The sequence below is a fragment of the Bos indicus x Bos taurus genome, chromosome 8 (assembly GCF_003369695.1).
Source record: "Bos indicus x Bos taurus breed Angus x Brahman F1 hybrid chromosome 8, Bos_hybrid_MaternalHap_v2.0, whole genome shotgun sequence".
Lineage (NCBI taxonomy): Eukaryota > Metazoa > Chordata > Mammalia > Artiodactyla > Bovidae > Bos > Bos indicus x Bos taurus.
Genome location: NC_040083.1, coordinates 67,346,343 through 67,358,755, shown reverse-complemented (window position 1 = coordinate 67,358,755; position 12,413 = coordinate 67,346,343). Strand labels below are relative to the sequence as shown.

The 12,413-nt window shown below is 40.7% G+C and overlaps 1 pseudogene; it reads left to right on the top strand.

The window, feature by feature from the left end:
* Positions 1-11,233: 11,233 nt before the first annotated feature.
* Positions 11,234-12,143, top strand: LOC113897264 (annotated as a pseudogene).
* The last annotated feature ends 270 nt before the right edge of the window (positions 12,144-12,413 follow it).

Genomic DNA, 12,413 nt, shown 5'->3' with positions numbered 1-12,413 from the left:
TTTCTCTTCACTCCTCCCTAGACCCCAAACACCCTGGTTAGCCTTGGGGGGAGTGGAATGCTCCTCCTTTCAATAACAGCAGACTATATTTCTTCCCCAGGCTCCAGAGTCAAGTCAGAGGTTCTCCTGACTTTAAATGGCCTGCACAAAGCAAATTAGAGGGGCTGAGCCCAGAGAATCTCCTTTTGTTGCTGTTTTGTTCCTTGAAAAAAAATCTGCTGTTTTGTTCCTTGACTGTCTTGGCTCAGAATACCCATCTTTTCTCCCGTTCGCCTGTTTGAGTCTCCTCCTTTGAGAGTAGACTCACAAAGCACCTCCCTTGGGAAGTCCCTGCAGGCCCCCTTCCCACTGGCCTGTGATCCTCAGGTGCTGCCTCCACAAGAGTCCAGTGGTGCTCAGCACAGTTTCCTCTGAGACTCAAGACTGGGAAAGAGAGAAGCAGGCCCAGGGGGTTGTGCTTACCACTGGGACAGGGACTGCAGACTATTTGATTTGCGTATAACCAACAGGTTGAAGGAGAATGAACATCATTGTGACGTGGAAGAAGACACAAAAGCAGGACACATGACTTCCAGGCATGACAGGATTTCTCACGAGAAGTAGGACTTCTCTGAGCTCCTTCACCTGTGAAGAATTTATCACAGGTTTTTGTGAGATGAAGAAGCAAAATGAATCTGAAAAATACTGTAGTCTTTTGAGCATGATACCTACAGATACTTCTCTTTCTTTGTAGTTATAAAAACTAGATTTTTTTTGGATGGATAATACGTTAGTTTCAGGTGTACAACACAGTGACTCAGTGTTTAAATACATTGAGTGTTTAATGGTGATTACTGACTGAGTGTTTTATGGTGATTACTGACATCGTGGTGATTACAAAATATTCACCACGATGTCAGTAACCATTGTCACCATACAAAATTATCACAGTATTAACTATATTCCTTATGCAGTGTATCACATTCTGCTGCTGCTGCTGCTGCTGCTAAGTCGCTTTAATCGTGTCCGACTCTGTGTGACCCCATAGATGGCAGCCCACCAGGCTCCACCATCCCTAGGATTCTCCAGGCAAGAACACTGGAGTGGGTTGCCATTTCCTTCTCCAATGCATGGAAGTGGAAAGTGAAAGTGAAGTCATGTCCGACTCTTAGCGACCCCATGGACGGCAGCCTACCAGGCTCCTCCGTCCATGGGATTTTCCAGACAAGAGTACTGGAGTGGGGTGTCATTGCCTTCTCCAGGGTCACATTCTAGCATATATATTATATATAACTGACAGTTTGGACCTCTTAATCTCCTTCACCTATTTTACCCAGTACAACCCACAGTAACCCTCAGTTTGTTCTCTACATCTGTGAGACTGATTTCTCTTTTGTTTTGCCTTTTAGATTACATGAATAATTGAAATCATATGATATCTGTCTTTCTCTGCCTGACTTATTTCACTTAGCATAAAACCTTCAAGGTCTATCTGTGTGATTGCAAACAGCAAGATTTCATTTTTTTTTTTGGCTGATATCTTTACAATATCTATTAATATCTTTACATATATCTATTATACATATATCTATATCTACATATACATATCTTCCTTATTTATTTATGTAACGATGGGCATGTACATTGTTTCTGTATGTTGGTCATTGGAAATAATGCTGCAATGAATATAGGAATACATATATCTTTTCTAATAAGTGTTTTTGTATTCTTCAACTAAATATCCAGGAGCAGAATTTCTGAATCACCTGGTAGTTCTATTTTTTTAATTTCTTGAGGAATCTTCATACTGTTTTCCATGGTGGCTACACCAATTTACATTTCCACCAACAGTGCATGAGGTTTTCATTTTCTCCACATTCTTATTCTCCACCATCTATTATTTGTTGTTGTTGTTGTTGTTTTTTATAATAGCCATTTTGACAAGTGATATCTCATTGTGGTTTTGATTTTCATTTCCCTGATGATAAGTGATACTGAGCATCTTTTCACATAAATGTTGGCTATGTGTATGGTCTTCTTTGGAACAATGTCTATTCAGATCATGTGTCCATTTTTTAATCAGAATTTTTTAATATATTGAGTTGTAAGGGCTTCTCTGGTGACTCAGCTGGTAGAGAATCCCCCTGCAATGTGGGAAACCTGGATCAATCCCTGGGTTGGGAAGATCCCCTGGAGGAGGCCATGGCAACCCACTATCAATATTCTTGCCTAAAGAATTCCCATGGACAGAGGAGCCTGGTGGGCTACAGTCCATGGGGTTACCAAGTTAGACATGACTGAGCAGCTAAGCACAGCACGCAGCACGTAATTTATTTATATAATTTGGATATTAACTTATTAGACATATCATTTGAAAATATCTTCTCTCATTCCTTAGGTTGCCTGTTCATTTGTTGATAGTTTTCTCTCTTGTGCAAAAGCTTTTTAGTTTCATATAGTCATACTTGCTTATTTCTGTTTTTGTTGCCTTTGCCTGAGGAGACAGACCAAAAAATATATAGCTGAGATCAATTTTAAAGAGCACACTGCCTATGTTTCCTTCTAAGAGTTTCATGGTTTTAAGTCTTCCATTTAATCTATTTTTAATTTATTTTTGTATATTAGAATATGGTTCTGTTTCATTCTTTTGCATGTAGTTGTTTAATTTTCCCAACATCATTTCTTTAAGAGAATGTGTTTTCCTCATTGTACATTTTTGCCTCATTTATCAAAGAATATGCTCAAATATAAGTGTCAGTTTATTTCTCTATATTGTGTTCATTGATATATATATATGCCAGTACTGTACTGTGTTGATTAGTAAATCTTTGTAGTACAGCTTGAAATCAGGAAACATGATATTTCCAACTTTGTTCTTCTTTCTTGAGATTGTTTCGGCTACCTGGGATTTCTTGTAGTTCCATACAAAATTTAGAATTATTTGTTCTAGTTCTTTGAAAAAATGATATTGGTATTTTGATGGGGATTGCATTGAATCTGTAATTTGCTTTGGGTAGTGTGCTTATTTTAACAATGTTAATTCTTCTAGTCTCTGAACACAGTATATCTTTCCATTTATTCCATCTCCAATATCTTTCATCAATATCTTATATTTTGAGGAGTACAGGTTTCTCACCTGCTTCGTTAAATTTAATCCTAAGTTTTTTTAAGTTTTTGATGCAATTGTAAATATAATTGTTTTCTCAATTTCTCTTTGTAAAATATTGTTACTCCTGTATAGAAACTCTATAGATTCCTATATATTAATTCTGTATCTTAGAATCTTACTGAATTCATGTATTAGTTCTAATACTTTTTTGAGTATTAGAGTCTGAGTCTTAGTATTAGAGTATTAGTCTGAGTATTAGAGTATCTGAGTCTTTAGAGTTTTCTTTATATAGTAACACCTCATCTGCAAGCAGTGACATTTTACTTCTTCCTTTCAAATTTGGATGACTTAATTTTTCTTATCTGATTGCTTTGGCTAGAACTTCTAGTACAATGTTAAATACAAGTGGCAAGAGTGGATATCTTAGTCTTGTTCTTGATCTTAGAGAAAATGCATTCAGCTTCTCAACATTGAGTATGATGTTAGCTGTGGTTTTGTCATCAACAGCCTTTATTATGTTGAATTATGTTCTCTCTACCTCACTTTTTTAAGAGTTATTACCATAAAAGAATGTTGAATTTTGCCAAAAGCTTTTTCCTGCATCTATTGGGATAATCACACAATTTTTATTCTTTGTTTTGTTAATGTGATGTATCATGTTGACTGATTTGCAGATTTGACCACTTCTTGCATCTCTGGAATGAGAGGCACTTCATCATGGTATTGTTTTGTTATTTTTTTGTGACCCCATGGACTGTAGCCCAGCAGGCTCCTCTGTGCATAGGATTTCCCAGGCAAGAATACTGGAGCAGGTTGCAATTTCCTTCTCCAAGAGTCTCTACAAAGAAGACTAAACACTGAAGAATTGATGCTTTTGAATTGTGGTTCTGGAGAAGACTCTTGAGAGTCCCTTGGACAGCAAGGAGATCAAACCAGTAAATCCTAAAAGAAATCAACCCTGAATATTCATTGGCAGGACTGATGCTAAAGATTGATGTGAAGAGCTGCCTTATTGGAAAATACCCTGATCCTAGAAAAGATTGGAGGCAAAAGGAGAAGGGAGTGACAGAGAAAGAAATGGTTAGATAGCATCACTGACTCAACAGACATGAATTTGAGCAAACTCCAGGAGATGGTAAAGGACAGAGGAGTGTGGCATGCTACAGTCCATGGGGTCACAAAGAATCAGACACAGCTTAGCAACTGGAGAAAAACAACCAGAACTACCCTCAAAAATATAGCAAGAGAGAAAAGTGGGTTGCATCCCATTTGTGGGTTGCTAAGACTGGACATAAATATGAGTTGAACTCTATTTGCATCTGGGACCCTATCAAACTGCTTCCAGAGCTCAAGGGAATTGTCTCAGTTCATCTTTCTTTTGGGTATCTTTGGGGATGACTCTGAATCTTGGGAAGGTAATATCTTTTGCACCTTCTTTGGGGATGCTTCTTTGGTCCATGAGGTTGTCTAATACTGCCAGGAGTATTTACTGCTTATTTTGGCTGAAACTTGTCATGGTATTTTAAAGGATTTTTTTTTAAATAGCTCTAGGGTCAGAATTTGGCCAATTTGGAAGCTGATATTCAAGGCCAATATGAAACTCTATTATCAGACCTTGTCCCCTAAGCTAAATGTACCCACCAGAAAAGAAAAACCTACTGAAGACTTTGTGGAAGAGTTTACTAAACATCCCAAATGCATACAACTCTAAGTCTAGAACATAAAAATGTTTTTATTTCCATCTTGGTTGAAGAAGCAAATTAAGGATAATGTAGTTGGATGATTGTTTCAGCCCATGACCTGACCATTTAGATTGCAACCAATTCTTTGAGAAATGTTCTTACAAATTGTATCTTTACGATAGCAGAAAATGCAGCTCCAGAAACAATTCAAAGCTCACCTATCCTTTTTATCAAGCCTAAAGCATCACCTATTTATTTCAAAGGGCTTATAAATATTATAAAAATTCTGACCCTAGGAATCAAAATTCCTTCTTGGTGGTAGCTGCACTCTTTCCAAGTGCCAGGAACTCTTATCTAGGCCATCTCTTTGAAATGCAAACCTCAGGGAGGCAACTCTTAACAGAAAAAAGAAAAGAAAAAAGTGATTATTTGGGATTTAAGTGAATGAACAATCATGTGTTTTCTCCACAAATATTAATAAAAAGCTTTAGCCATCTGAGAAGGTAACCCTAAAATTTATTCTATCTTCCAGAAACATGATTTGATCCAACTGTGCCTTTATAAACCAGTGAGTCTTTCATGATCACACTCATCTCATGCCTAAAGTTTTAAAACAAATCCTATATGATCTATGCATTTGTCTGTATGTTACATGTGTCTAGATAGATTGATAGAAAGATAGTAAATGTGAGATATTTTTCTACCTCTGTATGGTATTATTAAAATTAATTTGTAAAAGAACATTATTTAATTAGCTTAAAAACAGCAAGCACTTGTTTAAATTAAGTATTCCTAAAGATCTAAGAAATGCAATAAAAATGAACCCAAATGCTTTTCAAGTTCACATGATCTGGGAAAATGTTCAGCATTAAAGTTAGTTTAACTTCTCTAGTTTAATTAAATTAGCTATATCTTCAGGGTTGTCAGCATTTAAAATAATGCAGAAATGCAGTTTTATTCTGCTTGGTTTACTAGTCAAATAAGTTTGTGTTATCTCTGTTAGATGAAATTTGTCAACTAGAACAATAACTTGGTATGATAAAATGTTCATGAGCAATGCAAATATAATTGTTGAGAACAAGTGAATTAAATATATGTAAGTGGAATAAACACTTCTAGGTGAACTTGCAGCAATAATTATGTTCTAAGACATGTTTATTTAATTCATTCCCCAAATCTTTTTGGTAACTTGAAATCTTAGAGTTTTGCTAAGCTTAATCAAATAACTGACAGCCATTGAATATCTAGATCATTTACAGAGAAAATACTGGAACTTTAATTCGTGAACATAGTCTTACACACAGCTTCTTACCACTGAGAAATTTTAGATATTTGGGTCTATTGGTAAACATGTTTGGTGCCACATTTAAAAATTTATGATGAGGAATAATGTACTTCCAGAAATTATGAAATATATGCATAAGCCTGGCAATATACAGAATTCTAGTATAAAAGACAGTCCACTTTTGCTTACCTCCTAGGTAATTCCTTACTAGGAATTAAGGGTTATAAGGGTTGAGAATTTTAATTAAGAATTTGAAGGGCTAGGAATTTTAATTTTGAAAGCTATGTAATAATAATAAATATGAAAGGAAACAACTCTGTTTGAAAAGTAGGTAAGGAAAATAGAATGATTAATTGCTCTAGAATGAAGAAGAGGGGGAAAATAGGGAAAATATTTTAGCAGTTTTGTGGCAAAAGAAGGCTTCCCTGATGGCTCAGAGGGTAAAGTGTCTGCCTGCAATGCGGGAGACCTGGGTTCAATCCCCAGGTCAGGAAGATCCCCTGAAGAAGGAAATGGCAACCCAACTCCAGTAATCTTGGGAAGAAATTTTATGCATGGTCAAGCTGGCTAAGATTGGGATAAATTTAAGTTAAAAAATGAGTTTTAATATCAAAAGTACACTGGTGTAAAATTAGAATTGGCTATCTCTATTAAAGGACCAAGTTTTATTGGGCTTTTGATCTGCTTTTGATAAGATTGTGAAATCTTTTTCTTTATCTTTTAAATAATCTGCCTTGAAAGCAAAGATTTTGTGTTTTATCAACATAATTTCCTGTTACAATGTTGTCTTAATCAGTCCTTTAATAACTTAAGAAAACAGTCTTCTTTTCAATATTAAAAAGAGTGAACTTTTGCTCACAATTTTGTGACCTGTATTTGTTTTAAAATTGTTTCTTTGGTTCAGTGGATAATTGAGCAGTATTTCATAATGATCTGTGATCCTTTTATTCAAGTGTCCATGACTTTTGATATTTTTTGTAAACTTCCTCAAATAAAATTTTTTAATATAAGTTTATTTATTTTAATTGGAGGCTAATTACTTTACAATATTGTATTGGTTTTGCCATTCATCAACATGAATCTGCCACAGGTGTACACATGTTCCCCATCCTGAAACCCCCTCCCACCTCCCTCCCCATACCATCCCTCTGGGTTCAAATAAAATTTTTAATGAAGTCTTTTTGACCTCTAACTAACTTTGGGATTTTTCCAGAGTGTCCTGAGATATCTCAAAATGTTTGGTCTCTCTCCTTATGAAACAGCAATATTAAAATAATTAGGCTTATCTGATATATTCAATTAAGGGAAGCACTGTCAAATAAGATGTAAAATAAAGCCATCTTTATGTTGTATTTGTATCAGTTCAGTTCAGTTCAGTCACTCAGTCGTGTCTGACTCTTTGCAACCCCATGAATCACAGCACGCCAGGCCTCCCTGTCCATCACCAACTCCTGGAGTTTACCCAGACTCACGTCCATCGAGTCAGTGATGCCATCCAGCCATCTCATCCTCTGTCGTCCCCTTCTCCTCCTGCCCCCAATCCCTCCCAGCATCAGAGTCTTTTCCAATGAGTCAACTCTTTGCATGCGGTGGCCAAAGTACTGGAGTTTCAGCTTTAACATCATTCCTTCTAAAGAAATCCCAGGGCTAATTTCCTTCAGAATGGACTGGTTGGATCTCCTTGCAGTCCAAGGGACTCTCAAGAGTCTTCTCCAACACCACAGTTTAAAAGCATCAATTCTTTGGCACTCAGCCTTCTTCACAGTCCAACTCTCACATCCATACATGACCACAGGAAAAACCATAGCCTTGACTAGACGAACCTTTGTTGGCAAAGTAATGTCTCCGCTTTTGAATATGCTATCTAGGTTGGTCATAACTTTCCTTCCAAGGCATATGTTATTAGAAAAGACCCTGACATTCAGAAAGATTGAAGGCAGGAGAAGGGGATGACAGAGGATGAAATGGTTGGGTGGCATCACCGACTCAATGGACATGAGTCTGAGCAAGCTCTGGGAGGTGGTGAAGGACAGGGAAGCCTGGTGTGCTGCAGTCCATGAGGTCGCAAAGAGTCGGACATGACTGAACAACTGAACAACAACATCATGTGCCAACCACTATTCTCATATTACGGGAGAGAAGATAGACAAGGTGACTACATCAGGCAGCTTACATTTTAATTGGGATAGGTAGACAATCAACATCAATGTTAAGAACACAAAATGATTTCTGACAGTGATAAGTACATGAAGATAATATGTTAGGATAACTGGAAGGGACATACTCCAGATAAGAGTAAAAAAGACTGAGACAAGGTAAACAGTAAGTGCAAGACAAGTGCAAAGCAAGACAAGGTAAACAGTAAGTACAAAGGCCCTGAGGCAAGAGCAAGCTCGGCATGTTCGAGAAAAGATTTAAGACCAATGTGGCTACAGAAGAATAGAGAAGTAGAAAAGTAGTGTTAGATGAAGGCCAAGGTTATATCTAAGGAACAGTAAGTTGTCCATTTGGACCGGAGTTGAAGTAACAGACAATCCAGGAAAACTAATTTGGGACTAAAATTAGAAAACCTCAGACACTAAATGGAGGTGGATACACTTCATTCTTTATAAATGCATAAACCAGCTCTACAAGAGAGATGCTCAGGGACACCCCACAGGTGTTTCTCATAAAGTAGGGTGACTTTGAGGATATCAAAAAGGGACTTGATCCAGAGCACTAAGGCAGCAAGCTAAAGGGAAGTACAAAACTGTTGGGCACATTTTACAACAGAACATCTGAGCAGGAAGTCATCCGGCTTATCTTCCTCACTGGAAGGAGGAAATAAAGACAGAGAAGGAACCTGAGGACTGGGGCAAGTGAAAGCAGAAAATGTAACTGATGATCATCAGTCCTGGCTCTCCTTCCATCAGAAATGATAATGTGTCACTTTCGGTGCCAAAGCATTTAATGGCTGTTTCTCACCTCCAATCCTGCCATGGCAATCACGTGTTGACGCAGACGTGCCGTAATGTAAGGAAATGTGGACGACCGAGCCAACATCTGGAGGGAAGCTGCCCTGGAGAATCACCCAGATCCACAATAAATTTGCAAAAGAGAGATGCAGACTCTGGTTGTTTTAAGTCAGTGAAGTAGTTGGGGTTCTTTGGTTTGGCAGGGTAACCTAACCTGTAATGACTAATACAGAATACAGTCAGAATAACCCAACCTCCTATGACTAATATGGTTCCTATGTCAAAGCTCTGTACATTTTTAGCATGCATGGGTGAGTGTGTGCCCATGGAGGTGTGTGCAGAATTACATCAGAGTAGTTGTGTGTGTTCACTTCTGGGAGCAAATGTCTGTCTGGGTATGCTGCCAGGAGGGTTGTGGTGCCCTTGCCACACACCTTGACACCTTTGCTGAGCCTGGGAAGACTCTGGGAAGCCCACCAGAGCCCACCTGTCAGGTACCTCCAATGCTGTATCCATGGCTTACAGAGTTGCAGCCTGGAACCAAAAGGGTACCTGATCCTCCAGAGTACACTGGAGGGTCTCCTGAGTCACTCATCTGAAAACAAAACAAGACAAAAAACATGCACACACATACACAAAACACACACAAAATTTTCCAGTCATTTCTATCCATCCTAAAAACTCCATCCAGAGGAGGTGGCTGCAAAGGCCAGTATGATGTCACCTTCACCACCCAAGACAGAAGGGTGGAAGCAGCAGTGCTCAAGAACCTAGGAATCTGACTCCTTTTCTTCCTTCTCCTCCCCTTCCTCCCCCTCTCTGCACATGCTGCAGTAATTGACACGCAGTGCTTCCACTGAACCTCATTTCATAATATCAGTGTTTCTCCTGGAGTCATTTGCTCCTCATAGTAACCCGGGAGGAAGGCTGGCAGGCATGAGGACACCATTACATGAGTGAAGGAAATGGCTCAGCCCATAGGTGAAGGTGTCAGCTCACGCCCCCTCCTCCTGCCAGCTCCAGTGTTCTTTCTCACATGCCTCCTTGGACTGATGCTAATTGGCCAAGAGAAACAAATAAATGATAAATTTTCCACTTCTCTGAAAGCAGTTTTGGCCGCCCCCTACACAATGCCAGCAAGATGAGACAAAATCATTCCATCAATAGCTCTGGAGTACTCGGGTACAATTCTAATTAAAGTGAGACTGCCAAGGGCCTTCTGGAAAGGACTAAAAATAAACTGAGGGTGTTCTGTTTCTAACAGAATGTTGGAGGGGAGAGGCTGGGCAGCGAGAAGAAGGGTGGAGAGCACAGCAGGGTGTCAGGCCCTAGGGAGACAAGGCTGGTGGTGACTTTCAATGAAGGCAACATCTGCCCCCAGCCTCCAGCCCATTCATTTCTTTTCCTTCTCGTCTTCCCTTTGAATAATGTGCTTTGCCTGCTACTCCAATCTCAGCCTCTGCTCTCCACATTAACATGTATATTGCTTGGTTAAGGGCTATCTGGCCGGTTGGTTCTAAATAACTGGAAAATGACAGGAAGGTGATGGGGGCAGGATGAATGAGGAGCTCATCAAAAGCTCCTGACCGCCTTTGTCATTTATAAACAAATACCCAAGTGACTTCCACAATTTTATTTTCAACTGCACTCTTCTGAAAAGAGCCAACCAAGCTCTCCTCCTTGATATCTCCCTCCCCTACCCCAGTCCCTTGACTATCTGGCCTGTGTATTCACTCACAGCCATCAGCTGCCCTCTCTCAGGGCTAGGTACTGCCCTGAGAGAGGACAGCCACTGCCCCCAGGGAACTCAGAACCTCCAGAGACAGACACTAAAACTGTAAGATGTTTGGTGTGTTAAGTGCCCAGACGTGGCATGGGCAAGGCAGGGCAGGCTGCTCTGGGAACACAGGCAAAAGAGGTTCTGATCCAGGAAGGCTTCCTGGAGGAGGTGCCCTGATTAGTGTGTAGATAAATAAACATTAGTTTGATGAGTTAGTAATTCAAACCCACCAGCCCTTCACCCCAGAGATCGTTATATTATGCTGTTTATTTCCCCTTGTAGCATTTCCCACCTATAAACACCTACGTGTGTGCTGCGTGCTAAGCCGCTTCAGTCGTATCCTACTTTGTGCAACACTGTGGACTGTAGCCCGCCAGGCTCCTCTGTCCATGGAATTCTCCAAGCAAGAATACTGGAGTGGCTTCTCCTTCGTGAAAACACCAAATGGCGGATGACGCCACTGCTGCCGAAGTGCCGGAGGCCCCGGGGGGCGTGGAATGCAGGCCGAGGTGGCTTCCGCAGAGGCTTCGGCAGTGGCGTCCAGGGCCGGGGTCGCAGCCGGGGCCGGGGCCGGGGCAGGGGCTGTGGAGCTCGCGGAGGCAAGGCCGAGGACAAGCAGTGGCTCCACGTGACCAAGCTGGGCCTCCTGGTCAAGGACATGAAGATCGAGTCCCTGGAGGAGATCTACCTTTTCTCTCTGCCCATCAAGGAGTCTGAGATTATTGCTTTTTCCTGGGAGCATCCCTCAAGGATGAGGTTTTGAAGATTATGCCCGTGCAAAAGCAGACCCGTGCTGGCCAGTGGACCAGGTTCAAGGCATTTGTTGCCATCGGGTATTACAACGGATATGTCGGTCTGGGTGTCAAGCGCTCTAAGGAAGTAGCCACTGCCTCTGTGGGACCATCATCCTGGCCAAGCTGTCCATCGTCCCTGTGCGAAGAGGCTACTGGGGGAACAAGATCTGCAAGCCCCACACGGTTCCTTGCAAGGTGACTGGCCGCTGTGGCTCCATGCTGGTGCGCCTCATCCTTGCCCCCAGAGGCACTGGCATCTCTCCACCCCTGTGCCCAAGAAGCTGCTGCTCATGGCCGGCATCTACGACTGCTACACTTCTGCCAGGGGCTGCACTGCCACCCTGGACAACTTCGCCAAGGCCACTTTTGATGCCATTTCCAAGACCTACAGTTATCTCACCCCTGACCTCTGGAAAGAGACAGTGTTCACCAAGACTCCATATCAGGAATTCACTGACCATCTTGTGAAGACCCACACCAGAGTCTCCATGCAGAGGACCCAGTCCCCAGCTGTAGCCACCACATAATTTTATAAAGAGAATAATAAAGTGAATGAAACCGGTAAAAAGAAAAAAAAAATACTGGAGTGGGTTGCCATGCCCTCCTCCAGGAGATCTTTCTGACCCAGGGATCAAACCGCATCTCTTAAGTCTCCTGCATTGGCAGGCAGCTTATTTACCTACTGAACCACCTGGGAAGCCCCATAAATACACATGCACAAACAAATACATAAATTCAAAATATGGACATATTTTGGTTTTTTGTTCTCTTTCTATGTTGTGTCTCTCACCACTTCACTGTAAATTCCAAGGTACCAAAGACACAGTGTC